Here is a 25,838-nt window from a genome sequence, read left to right on the forward strand (position 1 = left end):
TTTCCTGTTCACAAACTCATTGTAGAATATAAAATAAATGTAGATGAGAGTGAAATTTTAAATAAGAAGACAAGTAAAATACTACATTGTGTAGGTAAAATACTAAAGTGTGTTTCTCTTCACCCAAACAAAACCATTGGATATTTCCTACTGAAAAGGTCACGTTGTAATTTCATTTGGCTGTCAGTTGTCCCTTTGCAAACCATTTGCTTACTTAGTGTGTCTCTAGTGGTATGTAATCCCTTCTCTCATCATATTTCAGTCCACACTGAAGTAAATGAGCAAATGAAAACAAGAAGTCTTGGGATGAGAGGAGGTACAAAGTTCATTCAAAATGCATTGATGAGATTACAAAAATTTACCCTAAATTTAATTAGGGAGGGAAGTTAATTCTGATGCTTCCCTCAGGTTGGGAACTACTTAAATACGGAAAGAAATGCAATGGAAATCAGTTACTTTATCCAGTTCTTCCTCCCACTAATTTTTTGGGGGGGGCGAGTAGAAGAGGGGAGGGAAGAAAAAAAGAACAAATAAATAAATCACCCTTAGAATAATTTCTTAACACATGTCTGTTCCTTTTGGGGGCCAAAGAAATGGAAGGTTTCTCTTTGGAGCCTGCTGATGCTTTCTCGCCTTCCGATTACACGCGGTCACATCAACATTTGACACGTGGGTGCCCTGAGCGTGGCAGCGCTATTTACAAACACCGTCCTGGGATTCCAGAGCCTCTTATGTAACAGCTGAGAGAGTACAGGGCTTTGTGTGTCTGTGGGCGGAGAAATCAAACAGTTTAATTCACAGTCCGCGAGCCCTTGTCTGGCTCTGACAGGGTCGTGAACCGAAGATCAAGGTGTCTAGGTCAGGATTCACCCACTCAATGCGCGTTTTTTCTACCGAAACCTCAAAGGCTGTGTCTTAGTATAGGATTGATCTTTTTTTAACTCCTGCAGCCAGCCATGCCAAACTTTTTTGTGATTTTGGAAAATGTGGGCAGGTTGTGCCTCGGTTCTGGTTGCAATTACAGTGCCACTGTGACTGAAGGGCACGTGCCTGCTGCCCAGTCGCACAGACCCCCTTTTTAACAGCGCGCTTTCCCATCTGTACGCATCTTCAGACGCCAGAGAGTTCAGAATCTGGCTTGCCGAGCTAGACACTCAGACCACAGGGCACTCAAGAAAACGATCATTTGGTCACCCTTCCCTTCCCAGCCTGCAGCCTCCTTTCTCCCCTCCCTCCGTCCTTCTTCTGTTCGCTGTCACCACACCTCCCTCAGCCCTCCTCCATTTTTAATTTCTCATCAAGACTTGGGGTTAATTTTTTTTTTTTTGCTCTCTATGCTTAGGGAATTGTTTTCCCTTTATTGATTTTAAGAATTTTTCATTTTTATTCATCAGTAAAGTTGGAGTTAAACAATAAAGCACCAAGAATTTAAATGTCTAAGCCTGTTTTATGTTTCCTGGTGCTTTTCATTGTAAATTGTGAGATGACTGGTTGGAATATTTAAAATATGAGTAAATTTTGAGTTCTTTTTATATTGCATTTCAGATGGGTATCATAATTGATTATCCAAAAATGGATCCCTTCTTGCCTAATAAAGAATTGAAATAAGATCATTGAAAAATAAACTTGTAGTTAACTAAATAGCTGGTTTATTTGAACTCTACTTTCATCACTTCTTGGCCTTTTGGCTAAGATCAGGTGTGAACTCTGCTTTCATAGAAAAAAAATTTATATAAAATATCCCCTTTCTAAAAAGAGAAAAGATCAGAATCTTTGAAAAGTGATACCATAGAGGAAATATAGTTATTAAACTTTTAAAAATAAAAGTTCTTTTTCCAAGAGAGAAACCAAGCAACAAATTTATTGTTTTGTTTTTCTCATTTAAAAAAAATTTTATTGTATTTGTCGCATTGCCATTTATTTCCCCTATACCCTCTTCCTCCTCCATCGACTCCCTTCCCCCCCACAATCACCATACTGTTGTCTGTGTCAGAAGTTCTTTCTCTGTTTTTTCTTTCCTTTTTTTGCTTGACCCCTCCACCCCTGTCCCCTCCGTAGCTGTCGGAAATGTCGATCTGGAACAACTGAGAGATTATCTGTCCAAATCTGTTATTTACATACAAAGCTTAGAAATCAATTTTAATTATTAAATTTATTTAAATAAATTTTGCTGTTTTTACATCTGAGTTTGTTCTCATTTGGAAGAAATTGCCAAGAGAGTGACTCACTTAACACGATGAAATCTAAGAATGGATTCTTTTTTTTATCTCTGTTGCTGAGTAAAACTTTCTTCTGGATTTGAAAAGATATAACTTATTTAGTGTTTATCAGTTATAAGATACTATTTATTTCTAAAACATTGAATTAAGATAGTGGAAATAGATTATAGGCTTAAAAAGATTCTTTTCATTTACCTGTTTCATTTGCTTGCTTTTCATTGCTTTGGTTTGAAGATGACATATTTACCTTAATCACCCTAGGCCCAAATAGTCAAAGTTTGTGTGAAATTGCTTATGAGTATACTTTCCTACTAAGAGCAGTGCCACGTCTGAGCAATCTTAGGCTTTCACAAGAACCATCTTATCCTATATTGGAACATTAAATTTTTCTCTTCTTATACCCTTGTTGGATAGTAAATCATGTGTGGTTATACACTGAGAGTAGTCAGAATTCGATAAGGGCTATTAATGCATTTCTGCTAGGAAATGGGACAGTGTGGTGATTGCTGTGGGGGAAGAGGACAGAAGGGGACTGAATGGTAATGGAAAAAAATGAAATAAAGATTAAATTAAAAAAGAAATGGATTTAAATATAACTTTCATTTGAGTATAGTTTCACTTGAACCAGCAAGCAAGCAATAAAAATTAATTAATGGATGAAATATCTTCATAAAGATGAGACTTAGTGGCAATTCTCTCTATATTATAAAATATCAAAAGTGTAGATTGAGGCTGAAATATACACACAAGAAGCAGTATGGGAATTTTAGTCTGTTTATCTCTTTGCAAATGCTTGTGAGTGTACACTGTGTGTTTTGGACTTTTGGTACATGAGTTAAGTCCCCTTGGTAGAAATGGTTAATTAAACAAACCATTATTAAGATCTCTATGAATATAAAATGAAAAAAGTACTGATGTCATGCATTTTAAAAATATTATGAAGTTGCACAAAAACCTCTGGATCTTTTGTACACATTGCATTTATATATATGGTTCTTTTAGGAAATAGCTGAGGAATCAAATAGGAGCTTATACATAAAACCAAACAGCTGGCGTGGTGCTGTTAAGATTGGAGCTAGGGTATTCCCTCTTGCGTGGGAGTTCCAGGTCATCCTTATGCCTTCCCATGTGGTCAAGCACACTTTAATGTTTATACACACTGTTCCAGAATTCTGAACACCAGTGATGTAAAAATGGAGGGGGGTGGGGAAGGTGTGGTCTGTAGCTCATAAGCTGTTTAATGAACTGGATCGTGAATACTGCCACAGAATAAGGAAGCCCTGATGGTAGTAAAACTTGACTGGGAATGTGAGGGGGAAATATGCTACCTGTTTAAAGGAGGCTTCCCCCCAACACCCCACATTGTTTATTTTAAACTATCATTACCACCCGAAAGAAGCTTTCTACTTTGAACTTAAAATAGTAGCATTTAACTGGGACAAGTGAGTAAGAGCTTTAGAATCCGAGGACTGGAGGTGATGAAGCTCTCAAGAGTATCACTCTCTTTCATAAGCAAGCTGACTCAGGCTCTTTTAGAAGTTATGGCAACTTAACCATCCCTAATAATGTTACTACATACCTACATGGAAACAGATAATTGGAGTTAGAGCTACCATTTTCTCTTGTTTTAAAATTGTTTCTCACCCATTATTTGTTTTATTTTTGAAAGTATGTCATTCCTACTGCATATAGAAGTGATATGCACAATCACGGAATGTTTGTATAGAACTACTTTGCTTAACATTATAATCTGTTTAACAGCCTCTATCTACAACAACATGGGGGAGGGGAACCCCTTCTTATTTGGTAGAATCATGAGAAAGGGAAAGAAAAAGTAAGTGATAATTTTGGAAAACGTGTAATAATAAAATGGTGGTATTCATTCAACTATACCAGCAACTGTGTTTAACATGGAAAAGTGCCTAAAACAGTAGGGGGGAAACATTAATATACATATATACATATATGTGTGTATATATATTTTTATATGTACATATACATACATACATACACACCTGGAGACTATAAAGTGTTTTCAATAAATACATGTTCAAGTTCCCTTGCCTATTTGTTGCAAATTATCTGAAACTTTCATTCATCTTCCTTTGAACTTTTAGCAGGTTTTTTTTTTGGACTGCATGTTTAATTCTGTGTGTCTGTATGATTGTGTTTGTTTTTGTATAGTAGGTTTGCTATGCAAATTAGAGATGTTTCCAGCTACTTACAAGATATTGAGTGCTACCTGGATTTCCACCACAGTTTAACATTTTAATATCATTCATCAGATCTGCAAAAATGTAGTACATTTTCAAAAATAAAATCATAGGTTGTTAATGGCTGAAAGGAATTAGAGACTCTCTAACTTACATGTTGCATTTACATATGAGAAAAATGGAGGCTTGAGAAGGGAAAGACAGTTGTCTCAAGGCATAATAGGATTCTTATTCTAATAATAGTCAATATTGAATACATTTTTAAATTGTGTTAAGTGCCATGTACTTTCCAGAGATTATTTTATTAATTCTCACATCACCTTCATTTTGTGGGTGCTGGCAGTATTCCCATGTTGCTGAGGAAGAAGCTAGGACAGGAGTAAATAACTTCCCTGTTCATTTTGAATTATCTTTGCCATCTCCCTACTTGCAAATTTATTACTAAACTGTGTAAAATATTTTACTGCGTTAACTTGCCTGGCCCCTTTCCATTTCCGCCCCCTTGCCCATTCTTTTTTTCACTTCATTCTGTTGGGACTGTAATTCCTTCTTCCTCAGTGTACTCACTCACCTGTATGGCCTTTCTTTCCCATCCTCTTTTCAGTTATTTGTGCTCTTTACCATATTTTCCCCTGAAAGGAATCTATGTTGCCTCCTTATTTCTAAAGGATCAAAATCAACTTCTAAACAGCTAGAAGGTCTAGTTTTAAACCCCGACTTTTCTTCTTATAAACTGTGCGTGTTCTTACTCAACATAGTAGCTTTAACATCTTGGAATTTGCTCCTGCATCTATAAAATTGGAACAGCTAGTAAAACTTATCTCATGTGTTGTTGAGACAGGCTGATGAGTTAATATAAATCAAACATCTAGCATCTTGGTAAAATTGCGGTGATTGTATAAATATTTGTTCATTCCGTAAGCATACGGTGACCATCAGTGTATGAGGAAAGAAGAGCCCCACCATTCTCACGCTTGGGGAGTAGTATATAGACTCATAGGAAAGAATCAGTACTATGATTTTTAAAAAAATCAAACAAGATGGAAATTGTAGGATGCCTACACTGGTCAAGAGAGGAATTTCCCAGGATGCTCCCAGCCCGTTGCTCAAAGGTGTGATTCCTCAAATGCCTGAATGGCCCTAGGTAGTAGAGTTGACATAGCTTTCCCAGCCCTGGGGCCTGACAGAGGTTACACAAGTCTAAGAGCATAGGCTCTGAAGAATGCCCCTGGAGGGAAAAGATGAAAGATTATTTCCATTCCTTTTATTGTTTCAATCAAGATAGAAACTGTGAGCCTGTAGTTTCATCTGTTCACAGTCATCTTTTATTGTCTTTATTAGGTAAACTAAGTGAAAAGATGCAGGCTAGTTCACAGAAATATGAAGTAATAGCATGCACAGTTTTAAAAACTACCGAGGATTATAGATGTTACTTTTCCTTAAGTGTTTCGTATCCCATTTTAGGGATGGGAACAGATACTTGCTTAGAGATAGACCATAGTCCTTCCGCACTCCCAGGAGCTGCCCATGGGAATGAAAATTCCTTACAGAGTGGTGTCCTGGAATTTGGGGCCCATGTGAAAGATGTTTTGGAGTGTCTCCCAATTAGTTAACAGTTTAAAATATATTAGCTATTGATGTGTCCACAACTGTTTTTCATCAAGACTGAAATTTTGATGAGAGCCAAGATCACATCTTGTGTGTTTGTTGAAACCTCCACAGTAATTAGTGTGTAACCAAGTGCCCAGCAGACCCTCACCACACACACCACACATACTTCCCGACACACTGGTTGTCGGGTGTAGGTTAGAAATATTCTTGAGTACCATTCTAAGGCTGAACTGTCAATTCTGGGAAATAAGCACAAAACTGGGGTGTGCGATTGGTTGGTTATTTTCTACAGTGACTTTTCAAACACTACATGTATATGGTAACAACAAAACCAAACAATTTTAAATAATACAGTCATAAGTATGTCTTTATTTTCTCCTATAGTAGCACATTTATTTTTTTTCTATAATATTTATTTTCCTTGTAGCCTGAATTTCATCATGCTCAATCCGGCTTCATCAATATTTGTTGAGCACCTACTACATTTGAGCCTCTAATTTGAGCTCTGGAAATCCAAAAATATATGCCTTGTTTTTTTTTTTAATTTTTATTGTTATTCAATTACAGTTGTATGCCTTTTCTCCCCATCCCTCCACCCCACCCCAGCTGAACCCACCTCCCTCCCCCACCTCCACCCTCCCCCTTGGTTTTGTCCACGTGTCCTTTATAGTAGTTCCTGTAATCCCCTCTTCCCACTGTCCCCGCCACCCCCCCCACCCTGGCTATTGTTAGATTGCTCTTAACTTCAATGTCTCTGGTTATATTTTGTTTGCTTTTTTCTTTTGTTGACTATGTTCCAGTTAAAGGTGAGATCATATGGTATTTGTCCCTCACCGCCTGGCTTATTTCACTTAGCATAATGCTCTCCAGTTTCATCCATGCTGTTGGAAAGGGTATAAGCTCCTTCTTTCTCTCTGCTGCGTAGAATTCCATTGTGTAAATATACCATAGTTTTTGGATCCACTCGTTTGCTGATGGGCACTTCGGTTGCTTCCAGTACTAGGCTATTGTAAATTGTGCTGCTATGAACATTGGGGTGCACAGGTTCTTTTGGATTGGTGTTTCAGGGTTCTTAGGGTATAATCCCAGCAGCGGATATAGTAGCACATTTAATTTTTAAAATTACTGATGTCAGGCTATAGCCTTCTGACTTCCCATCATGGAAGCTGTAAAAGTTAGTATTCCTCATTTCTATCTACTTTTCTTCCCCTGCCTTCTGACTACTTCTGGATTCTATACCATTATTTTATATTGCTAAGTTTATAATATTTATATTTTATTCTGCATCTGTGGCTATTTCTCCTATGCTTTGTTGCTTCATGCTAATTGAAAAAATACCCAGCATTTATAATGTTGTGATTATAATTGAGATCATCATATCAGGTGGTATGGTTGAACATGTAGAAGAGGAAAAAATGATCCCATAGCACTAAAACTTGGTTGGTTCCAAGGGTAATATTTTAAGCTTCGAGGTTAAATGGATTCCATTTTCTTCAGTTTCTTTAGTTCCTCAAATTTGTGCCCTATTTTAGTTTCTTTCACTTTTGGACTTAAGTTTCCTTGTGAGCTTTTAATTTTTCTTGAAAATTCTAATCTCCTTTGTTCTTATTGATAAAAGAAACATGTTTTCATCATATTGCAATGATTTTTCCAATTTCTTAATTATGCTATTGGTGAATGAAATATTTTTTTAAATCATTATTTCCTGTGCTCTCTGATTTTTCTATTCTGAATTAGTTTCTTTCCATTATTCTCCTGGTTAAGTCCACTATTACTTTAGTCCCATGACTTTCTGTGTATTTGATTCTTTTTTTTTCTTTTTACTGGTGTACATTCTCGGTCCCCCCATCCCTCCCCCCAGAAATGTTGTGTAGGAGGCAAACTGAGTCCTTGCATTTCCAGAGTGCCTTAAATTATTTCTCAGGGTTAATTAATTGATACGTAATTATGTATATGATCTTGGTACAAAGTAATTATCCCTCAGAACCTTGGAGACATTGGTACATTCTTGTCTTTCACCCAGTTTTGCTTAGGAGCTATCTGATACAAATTTGATTGCTTTTTTTAGATAACTTTTTTCTTATTTAAATGTTTATTAAGATCTTTATTCAGCTCTGTAATTCCACTAGAAAATAAAAAGCTCAGGTAAATCTAAATCCAAATGTGTCTCGGCATAGATCTTTTCAAATGCATCCGTTTCAGCAATAAACGATCCGTTAGAATCTGGAAACAGTGCTGTTCCCTCCCACTTTTCTCACTTGCTGCTCCTCTCCCTGGAACACTTGCTTCAGGCGTCCAGAAGTGAGAGTTGCTTCTTCCCTCCCTTCTGATCTCTCCTGGAGTTGACGTTTTCCCGAACACATTACCTGACTGGTTGTTCAGTCTAACAGAACGGTCACTCTTTATCAGGTTTATTTTTTTTTTCTTTCATAAGGTTTCTTACCTCTTACAAAGTTTATTATCACTTGGCAGAGTGTTTGTTTTTTCATGCTTTTGAAAAAATTTCTTTTATTGTCTGATCCCCCAGCAGTTCTCTGAGTTCTCAGAGAACAAGGGCACCGTGTGGGTGACTGGCATACAGCCTCGGCACATGGGGCAGCGGCGCACATGGTAGGCACTCAATAAATATTTGTTGAATGTATGAGTGAAGGAAAATGGTAAAAAAAAGTAAATGGCAGTGATATCATTTTACTTTTACTGCTTTTCTCTTTAAAGCTACCAGTGTTGTAGTTTCTCTCCTTATTTCTCCCTATCTGAAATTAAATATACATAAAATATTCATTGGGTTCACATCATAGGTGAAGTTAGGCTTTCCTATCCATGCACCATAGCTGAGACAATGTCCCAGGAGCTTCTGGAGCCAAGGAAACATTTGTAGCTAAAATGTTATACATGTTGTCAGCTATACTCTTTCTGATGTTATTATAATTGGATAATAGTTTAGTTACATTGTGTGTTCAAAGGATTTTTGTGGCTACTTCAAAATGTAAACATGATTTGCAAAATGACTACTACTTTTAGACAGTGATTTATAAACAGACTTTTGGAGCTAAGGCAGATGAGTACTGCCTATGTTCTTCATTCTGCTTTCTTTCGTTCAGGTGTATGGGTACCAGCTTCTTCCTAGTCTAGGAGAAGTAGCACGATTCCCAATCTCTCTTACTGTTTACTGCCATGATGAGACATCATTCACTAGTTCCTTAGTTCTGAGCCTGAATATCCTTGGCCTTTATTGCATACTGAAAAATAGTTATAGGTAGATAATTCTTCCTATGTAAGTTTCTACTGTTTTTGAAATGCCTTATTTGTTTTGTATGTATTTTTCTTACTGTTGTTATTGTTTTTATTATTAAGGGCTCAAAATCCAGCAGAATTTGAGTTTGATTTGTAAGCTCCACGCTGGGTGCTCTATTTCTGTTTTGTTTAGAGTGTTATCTCCAGTATCTAGCACAGTACCTGGAACATAGCAAGTCCACAATTGATATTTGTTGGATGTAACCAGGTACTATAGAGAATTCTCATCCCCAAAATTTAGTAGCATAAAAAATCCGTAATGGTATTTACTTGATGCTAGTGAAATGAAGTACAAATTGATAAAAAAATTTTTCTTTACTTCTTTCCAAGTATAGGGCATTTTCTAAATTCAGAGAACTGATTTAGGCATTCTAATGTATGGTATTGACATAATAATATATAACTATATAACCAGACTGGGGGGGGCAGGGGCAAACCAGAGTCCTTAATTGATCTTCTATTTTTTTTAAAGTGGCGGAAAGATGAGAATTAAAAAAAAATCAGAGGTCAAAAAAAATCTTCAAATAAACTCAGAATTTCTGGAGGTTTCCTCTGAAGATCTTAAATTCTATACTGGCACTGCCAAGGTGCAACTCTCGAGCTGCAACTACTTCTTGATAAAGGATGCTTGTCCTTGTTGCCAGTATTAGTTAAATGTGCCCATTTATAGTGGAAACTGCAACGTGGTCCCTGGGATCTTAAAAAAGTAAGGCTGCATCATGCACACCTGAGAATAGACCTACAGAAATAGACTAGATCTTTCCTCCAGATTGCATTATTCATCATCACATGCTTGTCTTTACCTGTTTTGGAGTCTGCTTTCTGATCTTTTTCCAAGGCTTATCTCCTTCACATGTCCATAGCATGCATTTCTCAGACAGGCCAAACTTACTAGTACACATTTGGTATTGCAAAAAGGAATTCTTGTCTTTAAATGAAATCTTTGACTCGTGCTGTGATTGATGCTGGGCAGGATGCTTACTATGGATTTCCTCATCTATGAAATGAAGGACTTAGGCAAAATAACATTTCTTAAATTTCACCGAACTTCAAATACAGCATACTACAAATGTTAAGTAAATATTTGTTTCATTGCATTTTGTAAGTGACCTTTTTATTTCCTTCCAAGGTAAAAAAAATAGTATTACCTTCAAATGCCTGTATAAACATTTCAGAACTATGAAGCTTCAATTCAGGGTTTCTTATAGGTTATCTTTATACTTTCTGCAATCTTTCTCATAATGTGAGAATATTAGTGGCCTTAGGAGGTGAAACTTACTAACTCTTCTCCTAACTTAAAAAGGGAATCTTTTGGTGAGGAAAAAAGTATTCATTGGAAGTGTTCTACTAGATGATATGTATTTGGTAATGAAATTAATGGGGCAGTTAATAGGTTTTTTTCTAAGTTGACTATGCTACTGTTATCTTGTTATGCAATTATATTGCTTCTCTGACAGTGCAAAGAGTGAAATTTCTTTGGTCTTATTTCCATAAACCAAACTTTATTTTTTAAAGAAATTAAAATTTTCAATAAATGCTGACATACAATACTATGTTAGTTTCAGCTATACAACATAGTAGGTGGATACTTAAATAACATACAAATTGATCCCCTGGTAAGTCCAGTAACCCCCTGACACCACACATAGTTTTCCAATAATATTGCCTGTGTTCCCTGTGCTCTACTTTACATCCCAGTGACTGTGTTGTAGTTGCCAATCTGTACTTCGCAGGGATGGGGAGGTATCCTTTTTCACCCCGCCCCCACCCCATCTTCCCAGCTAGCAGCTCTCAGTTTCCTCTCTGTATCTAAGAGTCTGTTTATTCATTTATTTTGTTTTTTAGGTTTCACAAATAAGGGAAATTATATGGTATTTGTCTTGTTCTGTCTGATTTATTTCATTTAGGATAATACCCTCTACGACCTTCCATGTCATCACAAATTTCAAGATTTCATTTTTTTATGCTTGAGTAATAATTCATTGTATGTATGTACCACGTCTTCTTTATCCATTTACCTAGGGAAGGACACTTAGCTTGCTTCCATATCTTGACAATTGTAAGTTATGCTGCAGTGAACATAGGGATACCTATGTCCTTTCAAATTAGTGTTTCAGATTTCTTTGGATAAATACACAGAGGTTATATTGCTGGGTCATATGTGATAATTCTATGTTTAAATTTTTGAGAAAGCTCCATACTGTTTTCCACAGTGGCTGTACCAATGTACAATTCCACCAACAGTGCACAGATTCCCTTTTCCCCACATCCTCACCAACACTTGTTGTTTCATAAACCAAACATTAAGTATCGCTTCAGAGAATAGATGATGTGAAGGAAAAAAAGAGTCCTGCTTCTCAGATCCTCTTAAAAATATACCTAGATGTTGTTTTTTTAAGAGGAAATTCACTCCTGCATGCCAATACGAAGAATGAAAGTTTACCTGTTTTTAATTCCTAGAGGAAATGTACATAAAATTGCTATTTACTGTGTACAATTTGCTAAGGTGATAATTTTATAAATTAATCTTTTAAGAAAAATTCAATCTATTGAAAAAGTTAAAATAACAATGAGTCATTTTTAGTAGGTAAAGGAAATAAAATATAGTTAGTTTTGAAAGTGAAAGATCTGCTACAAGAATGCAAAAGTTGATGAGACTAGGAAATTCAAAGAAATTTGCTGGCATATTTTCTCTGTTACTCAGTTAATGCAAAAGTCCATTTATTCAGATACCAGTTACACTGTAAATTAAGATGTTTTTGAAGTCAGACTCATAATCTTAGGAGAGCTCCTCTAAACAAACTGGCGTATGTAAACAATTATAATTGGACAGAGGTTAATACTGGTTGTGAAAACCTTGAGACTTCTTCAGGACGTCATCTCACAAAATACTGACGGAAGGTAGATACGTGGAAACATAAACACATTACCGATGCCTATAAAACGCGAGTATATAATTTCTTAATAATAGGTAGCAATGACTTGAAAAGACCATAGATCTTAGTCATAGCTCTTGACTTACAAGACTGGTCACTAATCACTCTTGATACTCCTCTGCCTACAACATATATATTGTTCAATTATCAGCAAAACTTTTTTATAAAATTGTGCTACAGAACTACTAGGGGATAGTATAAACATTTGTGTTTGGGTGTCTTTTCCCATGAGAAAGCTAAACAATTTCAAATATAATGAATATATATTTTTAAAGATTGAGACTAAACACTGCCATCATTTAATACTTCCATTGCTAAAGAATAAATAAATCTTACCAAATGGGTGGATGGATATCTTTTAAGTTTATTACAGAAGAAAATGTACATGACCTCATAAAATAAAACTAAAGACTAAAGATAAAAAAAATCATAGGTCTTCATCAACATACACATTGAGAAAGTTATTATAAACTTGCACTTAATGTACTAATTTAAAACAATCTCAGAGAATAGAAGCAGAGGGAATACTTCCTAACGTATTCTTTGAGGCCATTACCCCAATACCACAACTGGACAAAGACATTACAAGAAAACAAAACTATAGATTAATATCTCTCATGAACATAAATGCAAAAATCCTCAACAAAATATTAGCCAATCAAGTACTACAATATAGAAAAAGAATTATATATTATGACCAGTAGGATTTATGTCAGGTATTCAAGGCTATTTCAGCATTCAAAAGGTGTGTGTGGGGGGGGGGGGGCGGGTAGGGGTGAGCATTGGGGAAAAAAGTGGGACAACTGTAACTGAAAAACAATAAATTAAAAAATTTTTTTAAAATCAATTAATTGATCACATTAAGCAGGCTAAAGAAGAAAAAGTCATTATATCAATAAATTCATAAAAAGCATTTAACAAAATGTAACAATATTTAAAATAAAAGCTCAGCAAACTAGGGATAGAGGGGGAACTTCCTCAACTTGATAAAGAACATCTATTAAAAAAAAACCCAAAAAAACTTTACAGCTACCCTCACATTTAGCAGGTAAATAGATCAATGGAACAGAGTGGAGAGCCCAGAAGTAGGCCCACATGAATATAGTTGAGTGATCTTTGTTGGACAAAGGTGGGCTAGGAACAAAATCTTCTCACCAAATGGAGCTGAAACAACTCGTCATCACATGCAACAAAGCGGATCTAGGCACAGATCTCACACTCTCCACACAAACACAAAATGGACCATGAACTTAAATGTAAAGTGCAAAACTATGAGACTCCTAGAAGATAACATAGGAGAAAACCCAGATGACCTTCAGCGTGGCGATGACTCTTCACCTGCAACACCGAAGACGTGGTCCACGAGAGTGATCGTTGAAGCTGGAGTTCATTAAAATGGAAAACTTCTCTACTAAAGTCAGTGTCAACAAGATGAGAATAAAAGCTACAAACTGGAAGAAAATGTTTGCAAAAGACAGGTATAATAAAGGACTTTATTCAAAATATGTAAAGAACTCATGAAACTCTTAAAACAATAAAAAGTGAACAACCTGATCTTAAAAATGGGCAAAAGACCTGAATAGACATCTCACCAAAGGCAATATACAGATGAAAACTAAGCATGTGAAAAGATGTTTAACATCATATGTCAGTAAGGAATTGCAAATTAAAATAACAATGAGTTTCTAGTATGCACCTATTAGAATGGGCAAAATCTGAAACACTAGCAATACCAAATGCTAGTGAGGATGTGGAGCAACAGAAACTCTCCATTCATTGCTGGTTGGGATGGAAAATGATACAGCCACTTTGGAAGAAAGTTGGACAGTTTCTTAAAACCTAAATTTATTCTAACTATGCAATCCAGCAATTGTGCTCCTTGGTAGTTACACAAAAGAGTTGACAAGTAATATCTACGCAAAAATGCACATCAATGTGTATAGCAACTTCCTTCCTAATTGCCAAAACTTGGTAGCAACCAAGATGACCTTCAGTAGGTGAATGTGTAAATACACTGTGACATTCAGACAATTTAGTATTATTCAGCACTAAAATGAAATAAGCTACCAAGCCGTGAGAATACATGGAGGAGCCTTAAATGCCTATTACTATGTGAAATAAGCCGTTCTGCAAAAGCTACATGCAGCTTGCTCCCAATTGCATGGCATCCTGGGAAAGGTGAAACTGAGACAGTACACAAGATTAGTGGTTTCCAGGGATTAAAGGTTAGGAAGGAGTGAACAGGCAGAGCACAGAGGATTTTTAGGGCAGCGAAACTATTCTATAAAATACAACAGTGGTGGCTGCCTGTCATTTACATGTCAAAACGAAAGAAAACTCATAGAATGTACCGACTTTGGGTGACAGTGATTTATCCATGAAGGTTCATCAGCTGTAACAAGTGCTGCACTGGTCAGGGCTGCTGATAATGGGGAGGTGTGCATGTGTGTGGGCAGAAGTACGTGACCACTCTCTATACTTCGCTAAATTGTACAGTGAACCTAAATCTGTTCTTACAAATAAAGTTTATTAACTGAAAAAAATAAGACAACAGGGGAAACACAGTTAGAGAAATACAATAAACGAGGCAGTAAAAGAATGTCTGCTCTTCCTTATGGGTGGCCATAACGTTTCAATTCAAGTCCTCTTTGGTCACTCAGTTTTCCAACTTCAGGTTAAGGAAATAACTTAATCTCCTTCTTACTTGACCCACAACTTTATTTGCAGTGAACAGTTAGCACCAGCCATTCATAGAAAGGCTAGTGGAGGAGGGGATGAGGCACACCCAGAAGGGAACCAGTGCCCATGGTACCTCGAAGGCTGTAAGCCAAATTCTTGTACCTACAGACCCATGCCTTTTTCTAGAGTGTTGAAGATGAAAAGTCTTGCTTGGTTTTATGTATTCCCCCCTCATCACTGCTCAGAAAATGAAGGATATATATTCTCTTCATTTACGAAATGCCAACTTTTAGTAGAAACTTACTTTTAGTTAACCATTACACTTAGATGATTTATGCCACCTCTGACGTGCTCTCTGATAAAGTATGACCTCCTCCATGGCTCTGGAGATGACCTGTGTACACTGATCTGGCAGGCACTGGGGGGGGGGGAAGCGGAGGGGAGCCTGACCTCAAACTATAGGACTCTACACTGAGGTTCTCTAAAGCAGCTGCATTTCCTGTGGGACCCGATTAAGTTTGCCTCACTATCAGGATCTTTAGTTTTATTCATTTTTCTCAAAAGGAAAGAGTTTTTTCTAGCATGCAAAATATCTGGCTTTTAATGGCTACTGAGCTGAAATAACATACATCTACTAATGGTGTTCATTTGTTTCCATTCTCTGCTTTTTCTGGTTCATTCTTGGAGGTTAGAGCAAGTATGTCTTTCAATCAGCTGACAACTGAACTTTCTTAGAAATGACACTTTCACATTCCCAAGTATAAGGAGTATACACTCCACTTTTCATTTAGCTTCTCATCCACTCAGGGTCCGTGAAGAATCAAGATGTTTAATATTGATTTTCATTGCCTGTGAACCCAAGTTAGCAGCAGGGGCTTTTCCTAGACATCATTCTCTAAAGGCAGAGTCAGTGGCTCCTTTATTTCCAAACTCCACATTGTCAGTGAAGATTTGAAAATGATGATTTTATTCTTTTACTATCTAAAAATACTGACCCACATTCTAAGACCCCTGTCATTAAGACATAGAAGAAAATAAATACTCACATTCCTGTTCTTTTCTGCTCTCATATTTGCATATGTATAAAATATATGCACACATGTTCTATAAGTATTGAAGTCTTTTGTTTTAAAACATATAGTGGGTTTGTTTTACTAGGGAGCAAAGTTATGTTTATTTCAGAGCTTATTTTTTGCACCCTGAAATATTATGACACAAAATAAAACTTTCTGAAATATATTCATTATTATTTACCACTATCACAAACTGTATTTCACATTCTAATTGGTATCATCCTTTTATCATTCTTTATAATTCAGATTTTTATTCCTTGTTTGTCTCTACAAAAGTCAGTCCAAAAATCATCTCTGGGTCTATACATTATTATTATTATTATTATGCTCATTCATATTTCTACCTAGAATATTTTGAAGACCTTTAAAAAGTTTCTGTTTCCAGCCCCCCTCTCTAAGCCATAATCTGTGTACTCTTTGGTCGAGTCTTTTGTTATTTGCATTTTCCGAGTGTGCATGTGTGTCTGTCTGAGTGATCTGTAAACTCTTAGTGTGGTTACAGTTAACGTGCTTCTAGAGGTTTTCCTTTTCCTGGGAATTTCTGGATGGTTTTTACTTTGTCATGTCATGAAAAATGTGTGTCAAAGCTCCATTGCACTAACAGTGCTTCTCTACTTGCACTCTTCTGAGTAGAGGAACTGGTAGTGGACAACCAACTCTTACTTTGGTTTCTACAACACAGAGATTGCTAGGTGACTTCAATCCCTTTCAACAAGAGGACAACAACAACAAACTCCTGTCCCCTTTAGGTTTGTATCTTTTACCTAGAAGCTGTAGTTAAAAAATGCTTTAAAACCTTTTTCAAAAGCATGCTTCTACACAGACCACCTCCTACAGCTCTAACATGGCATCAAATATTTTAAAATTATACTGCCATTTCTTTATTATGATATGCTTGTTAATAAGAAATCATTTATCTTCTAAGTAGCAATAGTTATACAGCATATCCAGGAAATTACTGTATGAAAATCCAGTTTAATGTGAAAATAATTTTATTAAAAAATATTGTGTCAAAGTTTTGGTATTAAAATATCAATTTGGATTTCTCTCTGTCTTAAGTGTGATTGAATTTACAGCTTTTTGTACTAAATGTCTTTATTTATGGAGAAATATATTTCAATTCTTCCATTGTCATTACTTGAAGGTTTAACTTCATAGTTTTATATTTAAATAATTTAAAAGTTATCATAATATATTTTATATAATTTTCATAGTTAATCTTGAAAAGTAAGAAAAAAACCTTTCATCTTTAATTTTCATTCCTTCCATCAGATTTACTCATGATGTTGCTTTCTAGCCATTGCCAAAGTTAATTGCTACATTTTCTCCAATAAGAAGTGGTGGATTTGCAAAAAATTTTAACGTTTACTTAATGCCCTTTTTTATCCCTTGTAAGAGTCATGTAAACAGCCAGAACTGATATGCAGCAGGTGGACGTGAGTGAGGCTGTCCTGATGGCTCCTGAAACACTGCCGAGGCAGCCAGAGAATTCTGCTGTCCTAAGCCACCACGGCGCGCTCCTCCTGACTCCCTGACCCTCCCCGCCGTCCACCAGCGATGATAATCCAGCCTGAGGTGACCTCTGGGACCCACCTGCAGCACTATAGCCCATGTTTTTCACAGGCTAGCTGTTAATATTTTGATTATCACTCATGTGACTGTCAGTCATATTTTGATTATCACATCCTGTTTTTGTGGATGAGAGAGAATCATTTGTCTTAACTTGATGTTTACTAAACTGTGTTTAAGAATACCTTGTGATAGAAGTCTTTCAATGACTCACTTTCTCAAAATGCATAATTTATTTTTAACAATCCAGGTAATCATAACACTGGAGTTTTTCTGTGTGTTTGAAATCTTTTCAGTATGATGTTCCATTTTAAGGAACAAGATAAAATTAGAATCTTTGGGAAATTTCTGGAGTTTTTCTTTCTCCTTTGCCTTTTTATTGGAAATAAGATTTGATTTGTTTAAATTTTTAGAATGCAAAATGTAGACAGTATCATATTTGAAGTAATGTTGCTTTTTAAAGATAGCAATAAATCAAATGTTGGCAGCTTTATATGCAGTATAAAATTTCATCTTACATACTATTTGCCTTCTCATCAGGCACCAGAATTTTTCTCATTGATCCTTTGATGTTTGTATTGATGTTATTAATGTAATGGCTTTAAGCCTTTACTCGTATAGCTCATGTGATTTAAAGCACTTTGCATGAAAATATTATCTGGGCTATCGAATGGTTTATATCATAATTAATACATTTTAAAATGTATTCTTTTACTTCCCATCTGTCTTAAAGAAATGGCAAGGTGGGGTTAATATATACCTAGTGATTTTCCTGATGAGTATGGAAAATGAATTCATTTTTTAAATATCTAGGTAATATTATAGATTGAAGCAGTTTTTTAAAATGCACTTAGAGTCTACCAAGTTACTAGTCCTCAATATATTCCTGTTATGAAGGGATGTAATTAGCCATTCAGTCTAAATGAGCCATGGTAGTAACCTCATTACTCTGAAAATGCTATTACATCTCTTGCAAAATTACTGTATCTAAAGGAATAGAATATACATTGTAAATTTCTTGGGAATCAATAATTAGCATTGTTACAGCATTGATAATTAGCATTGATGATTAGACTATCAGTTACAGTTACATATCACACTTTAAGGATTATTCATTATAAGGTTTTAATGTTATTTAAGTGAAATTTAAATTGGGATAATTCAGTATAATTTTGCTCATGTTTTTATATTTTATTCATTTGTGCAATACCTCTTTTTCTTACATTATGTATTTTTTTCTGTCTGCATCCAGTTAGATCTCTAAGTCATAGGGTCATAAAGAGCTGAGCCTGGTCTGGACAGAGATGCTGCAATTCAACATTTTATAGGCACCTGCAGTCCTCAGGGCTGAGGGCCGGGAAGTTACAGAGTAACGGTGTCAGAATTAGGGCCTGAGATGGACTTACATTTTGGTTATCTCTTCTACCTGCCTACTTCCTTAGTTTGCTCAGGGATTTATTAGAGTTAGGGGGGAGAAGTTTCTTCTGAGATTCACCTCAAAACTTAGCTCCAAGTAGAATTATTGCCCTGCAGTCAATACCTAAGTCACCAATACCTGAAGTTCCTTGTGTGGAGAAAAAGGAAATGGCAGCTGAACCATTAAAATCAGTACACACACTTTTCTTTACCTCTTACCCCTTTCTCTTTTTCTCTTACATTTTCTCTTTATGTTTTCTCTTACCCCTTTCTTCTCCTTCCCTACATGTAATTTCTAAAGGGATTCCCCAAATGCTTGGAGATTAGGGAAGCCAGTTCTGTTGTAGAGAATTATGCTTCCTATTTTAGTTAAGGATAAAAAATAAACCATATCTTGTACTTGCTTTTCAGAGGTAAGATACTGGGCACATCTCAACTGGTTTATAATAAATAGCCCAGTCTCTGACCAAAGAGGTCACGTATCAGCAAGTGTAAGGGTGTCATAAAAATATTTGTGTTCCAGATGGAAGTATTTATATATGCTTGTTCTGCTTGATTTTTACTCAATATTTCCTTCTAATATGGGTTTTCCACCTTGGTTTTTAAAAATATTTATTTCCTCATGCCCCTCCCCCTTTTTGTTAGTTTCTGGAAGATATACAAGTTGATCTGATAATCTACAAGCAATGCCAAGTGAATTCATACCTATACTCCTCCATTTCTGTATTTGATTTGTAAATAATTTCTTTGTGAAACAAAAATACTATGCCACACATTTTATAACTGCTGCCTAATATTCTTCTTTCATCGGCAATTTTAGTTCTGTAAAGGCTGATTAGAAACAATCTAGTTTGGTGTATATTTGGTTTTTTCTTAGTGGAATTTGTTCTGTAAACACTTACTGAATTTTTCCTTGAAGTCACCAAGGAAAAATGTATTAGAAAGTGCAGGGAGTAAATATGCAAAAGGACTTCCTTTAGTTTTCTTCTTAGAGTTTGACCTCTGTAGTGATTTTTTTAAGCATTAATAGAACAGCCATTGCTGCCAAGTAGCTGACACTCTGAAACAGCACTTCCCTGTGGCACCATACAGTCGGGGTCATTTACTGTCATTTACTTGCAGAAAGAGGGTGTGGGTATGTGTGGGGGGGGTTGTGTGTGTGAGGCAGAGAGGAGAGAGCACACTCGTGAGGAGAGAGAAGGAGGAAGGGGAAGAAACCCATTTGTGGTCATATACTGCTGAGGCCAGTAACCTGCTGTACAGTGACCTCTAGTCTGGCCCCATTTGGACCTGGAAGAGGATCACACTCAGCTGGGGAGCAGTGAAGGCAGCATCGCAACAGGAGGAAACACCTATAGTTTTGAAGCTTGGAAGAGACAGGGGAAAGGAAGGGTTTTATCTAGCAAGATAACAGTTCCCTGTTTGTAATGTGGGTATTTAGTGACTTTTGATCATAGATGGATCCATCTGTTGAACGGAAAATATATTTAAGGCCCCAAAGACAGATTTTGTATACATGATGTATATATAGCTCATACTGATACATACACATAGATAGGTGGCATGACTGGTTTGTAAAGAAAAGTTGTATTTACTTTTTGAGAGAGAGTATCTGCTTCTAGGGTTGAAAATATAGAATAACTTACTTGTAACCAAAATAAAATGTTTTCTTTATTGAATCTCAGCCAGTGGAGGCCGTGAGGCCTGGTGGAGAAAAGAGCACAGGCCCTGGAGGCCTGCCACCCACAAAGTGTGTGCTAAGGGATGTGGCCTATATAGTATTTTGAGGCTTAAATGACTAAGACATTCAATAAATCTTAGCTATGTTCAGTTTTTCATCTACATTCTGAAAAATATTATAGAAAGTACATATTACCTTCTAATACACAGTGAAGAATTGATGAAGATAAAATACACCAGAATAGGTTTCAATTTAGGAGAACAAAGAAAAATCTGTCTTGAAACCATATAGCCTTAGTAAGATTGCAACTTTGACTGTGAGGTTTATTTCACTTAATTAAAAATGTGGATGTGTGTGTGGGAGTAAGAGCATTGAAAATTTAAAATGAACTTACAGGTTTTCATTCTTAGATCTCTCTCTCTCTCTCTTTCTTCTCTCTCTCTCTCCCTCTCCTGACCCCCTCCTTCTCTCCCTCTCCCTCTCCCCCTCTTATCTTAACCTGTCTTCAGCAACAGTTACCCTTCATGTTTATTCTGCTTTGCATTCTGAGTGGTTTTTTTTTCTTATACTCTCAGTTCTCCAGTCAGAGGGAAAACTCAGTGCATAAGCTAACTGTCAATATTTTGCAGCTTCTTTGAGAATATTTACCATAGGCCCCCCAAATAGTATCACTGAACTTCTCTTTCAGAACAGCTACTCAAGCACACGAGTCATCACTGTATTGATCTCTGAATATTATCATATTGGAGACATTCCAAAACTGAACAAAGCCAGGATTGTGACCACTGAGGAACTGTGTTCTCACAAGAGGCCTGTGGTCTCTTACAGGTGTACATTCTATTTGTTCAGATGGCCTCTTTTTATAACGGGGTTGTTTGAGGCATAGAAAACTGGAACTTCACGTTTCTCCTTGATAGTTTGCCAGCTTGGTTCCCAGCCAACCCGATAGCTGCTTGTAGTGACACTCCTTGCCCTAGGACTGCTGACCCTGTGCCAGCCCTCCGCGGGCAGTCCCGCGAAGCTGCGCACGCCGTTCTGACCAAGGGCACCGCTGTCCTGAAGGCCCCAGTGAACAGGCGGAAGTCTAACACCAATTCAAAAGACTTAGAGCTAAAGTTCCAATAAAACTCTGAGGTAAAGAACATGTAATTTTTAAGTTTTGTTCTACAGTCGTAAACAGAAAATAGGAAGGCAAATATATAGTTCTGTTGCTTTGCCTTCCTGAATGTTTGGTCCATAAGTCGTTAAACCCAGCCTTAGGAATCTGAGCACGTACAGACAGCGGCCCTCGTCTAGCGGTACCAGTGCGCTTTAATCCTTTCTGAAAGCAAGACATATTTCATTGTCTCCAACCCGGACCTCCTGAACTTCACCTGCCTGATCGTTATTATTTTTACTTGGATTATGTGGCTTCCTCCAATACATCATGTCAGGAATTTATTTTGTCATTTCAGATTCCTTTCTAGAATTTTCCATTTCTCTGATTAATACCATCATTCTTTCAAGCTAGCAAACTCAAAACTTTATTACTCCAATTGAATCTTTTTTTTCTTTCTACATCTAGAATATTACTAAAGTCCACTCAGTTCTCAATCAGTAGTATTTTTCTGCACGACCATTGTGTTTCATTCCCTCTGGAGCCCTCTCATTCTCTTACCAGTTTATATCGGAACCACTGCAGGAAGTTAATGTCTTGCTTGTATTATGTGAACACCTAAATCTTCTACTTCACACCCCTAGGATGGCTATAATAAAAAAGACAGACAATGACAACTGTTGGTGAGGATGTGGGGGAATTGGAACACTACTACGTTGCTGGTAGAAATGTAAAATAGTACAGCCACTTTGCAAAAGCAGTTTGACAGTTCCTCAAAAGGTTAATCAGAATTACCATACTTCCCATCGGTTCTACTCCTAAGACTCCTACTCCCAAGAGAATTGAAAATGTGTGCCCACACAAAGCATATAGTAATTATGAGTGCTCACGTTCACAGTGGCATTATTCACAGTAAGGTAAAGGTGGAAGTAACCCAAGTGTCCATCGACAAATGAATGGATAAACAAAGTGTAATGTATAATGGAATACTGTTCAGCCTTAAAAAGTGGAAGGAGCTCTTCCCATAAGTGGCCAGAGGTGACCTCTGATAATGGTTTGCTATACACTTGACAAAGAAAATCCCACAAAGTCATGCAAATCAAGAAGTTCACATCTTCATGTTCACTTTCAGACCACTCATGAAACTGCCCAGGCCATCGAAGTCATGCATATTTGAGAAGCCGCCAAGTATCTTCAGGATGTCACTTCAGGAAAAGCAAGGTGTGCCATTCTGTCGTTAGAGTGGTAGAGTTAGTAGGTGTGCCCAGGCCAAACAGTGGGGCTGGACACAGTGTTGGTGGCCTGAAAAGATTGCTGAATTTTTGTTGCACATGCTTAAAAATGCAGGAAGTAATGCTGAACTTAAGGGTTTAGATATAAATTCTCTGGTTATTGAGCGCATCCAGGTGAACAAAGCTCCCAAGGTGCGGCCAGGCCAAAACTCACCAAGCTCATGGGCAGACTTTAACCCCTATGCGGGCTCTCCCTGCCACACGGAGATGATCCTACTGAAAAAGAGCAGACTGTTTCTGAACCAGAAGGGGAGGTTGCACAGAAGAAGATAGCATCCCAGAAGAAACTGAAGAAACAAACAGTTATGTCCCAGGAGTAAATCAGCATAAAATAAATGCTAATACAAGTAAAAGGAAAAATAGGAAGGAAATTATGACACATGCTATGACATGGAAGAATATTAAAGACGTGTGCTAAATAAAGTAGCCAGTCCCACAAGGACAAATATTGCATGAGTCTGCTTATACGAGGTACATAGAACAATCAAACTCATAGAGACAGAGAGTATAATCATGTTTGCCAGGAGCTTTGGGGAGGGGAAAACGGGAAGTTAGTGTTTAGTGGGTGCAGAGTTTCAGTTTGAGAAGATGAAGAAGTTCTTGAGATGGATGGTGAATAACTTGCCGTAGATGGGTGCCATAGAACAGTACACTTAAAATAGGGTTAGGATGGTGAATTTTATATTATGTACATTTTACCCCAATAAAAATGCTTGTATATAAATAAATCTTCATAGCAGCATTACTTATAATAGCTACAAGTAGAAATACCTCAAATGTCCAAAATGAATACAATGTGATACACCTATACAGTGGAATGTTACCAATAAAAAGAAAGGAAGTAGTAATACACACTAACATGTAGATGAACCGTGGAAACATTGTGCTATGTAAAAGAAACCAGACACAAAGAGCCAAATTTTACAGCATTGTATTTATTTGAAATATCCAAAATAGGCAAATCCATAGAGAGAAATTCAGTTAACTGGAGGAGGGATGAATGAGAACTGACTCCAAATGGGCACTGGATTTATCTGAGGAGTGATCAAATTGTTCTGGATTTTACATAGTGGCAATAATGGCACGGCTTGTTGAATATATTAAAAATACTGAATTGTGTATTTTAAAGGGATGCATTTTATGATGTGGAATTATATCTCAATTGTTAAAAACCTACATGATGCCTTATTTCTAAAGGAACAGTATGCCCCAGTCTCAGCTTATTATTTCTAGCTTTGTGACTTTGAGAAAGTTAAGTGACCTCTCTTCTCACTTGGTACAATAGGGACAATAATAACTACCTCGCCAGCTGTTTGCGTTAAATGTGGTAACACATGTAATACATCCAGCACTTTTGTCTAACATTTACTAAGAACTCCGTAAATTTACCAAGACCCCTTGGGGCACCAGCTTTCAGCAGCTTCCAATATTATTCCAGATACTATTTTCAGATATTTGGAGAAATGGCCCAACCTCCTGAGCCATTTTATCAATATTCTTTATGTTCTGACTGAAATCTGCCTGTCCAGATTCTTCTAATGTTCCCTTATAGAAATCCCTTAGTCAGAATGGGCTTTTAATTCTCCCTCAATGTGCTGTGCATATTCTCACAGCTCTTGCTGACTGAAAAGCGTTCTCTTCCTGTTCCTCTCTGTCTTTCTCTGACTTTCACCCTGCCCTTAGAACTCAGAAGACATTCTGAAACCACGCATTCAATTCCCTCCTTTATTTCATGGATGATAATCTCTACTTTTTGTAACAAGTAGAGATTTTAACTACAAGATTTTTACTACATCTTTGACCAGTGCACTTTGGTTATGTATATTTGGTTATGCACTTTAGTAGGTGATATTTTAAAAGTATGTGTCAATCTCTCCAGCTAAATTAAAGGGGCCACGTTATGATGCTTTACCTTCTCCATTCACTTAGCACATTGCCTTGATATAATGGTATTCTGAATAAACACTTGCTATTCATTGGTTAAGTTAGTGCTACATCTCAGCAAGTCCAGGACGTTAAACTAATGATTCTCAATCCTGACTGCTCCTTAGAATAACCTAGGGAATAAGTCTTCATTTTAGTCCAAGTTACAATCTCTGAGCAGAGGCCTCAGCTTCACATGCACGTGCTACCATTGCAACCAAGGCCGAGAGCCTTGTGATTAAACAGATGAAGGACTCTGGGCTGGTGGGTCCCAAGCCTGGCTGATTGTCACAACCAAGAGGTGAGGAGCACCGAAGTAGGCAGAAATGCTTTGGGCATCGCAAAGTGCTTTACAAATATTAGACAATGTTATTGTGGTGTATTTGGGAGTTTCACTGCTTTGAGAAAGATCCTCCAATCCTAATTTTTTTAACAGCCAACGGTATAGTGGAAATATCCAATTATGGGCATCCTAAACCTTTAAAACTCTATGCGATCGCTTTCATACCACATGTGCACGCCTTGTTTCTTTTTGCTAACTTAAAAATATTCACTCTGTGTCTTTCCCAGGCTGGCCAACATTCAGCAGCAGACCCTCTTAAGATTGTTTACTTGCCCTTGTTCCTGTTGAGTTACCACGCTTGGAAGCAGGAGATGGGCTCAGCAGCAGCCAACAGGCCATGATCCAGGAGGAGCAGTGAGGGACAGAGCTGCTGGTAAGACAGTGGGGACGGTTGGTGCTTGGTGTGTGAGAAGTTTATCCCCAATTTACTGGTAAATGTCTCTTCCGAGCTCAACTCTAAGTTACTCTGTACTCTCTCAACTACCTTTATTAT

At 37.0% G+C, this 25,838-nt stretch overlaps 2 protein-coding genes across 7 annotated transcripts in view; one reads left to right on the forward strand and one right to left on the reverse strand.

Annotated features, from left to right (window-relative positions):
* Positions 1-25,838, forward strand: part of TET2 (tet methylcytosine dioxygenase 2) — a 115,845-nt gene that overhangs the window by 11,262 nt on the left and 78,745 nt on the right. For 5 of the 6 annotated variants that reach the window (XR_011651134.1, XR_006653244.2, XM_053922061.2 and 2 more), the window contains exon 2: positions 25,573-25,718. The gene's annotated coding sequence lies outside the window, so the exon portion shown is untranslated. Of the gene's footprint in view, positions 1-22,919; positions 23,009-25,572; positions 25,719-25,838 lie in introns of all 6 variants that reach the window. The other variant, XM_045183646.3, reaches the window with a different exon arrangement.
* LOC123478117 (uncharacterized) overlaps positions 1-25,838 on the reverse strand; it is a 69,000-nt gene that overhangs the window by 10,395 nt on the left and 32,767 nt on the right. The window lies entirely within an intron of this gene.

This window comes from Desmodus rotundus, chromosome 4 (assembly GCF_022682495.2).
Source record: "Desmodus rotundus isolate HL8 chromosome 4, HLdesRot8A.1, whole genome shotgun sequence".
Taxonomy (NCBI): domain Eukaryota; kingdom Metazoa; phylum Chordata; class Mammalia; order Chiroptera; family Phyllostomidae; genus Desmodus; species Desmodus rotundus.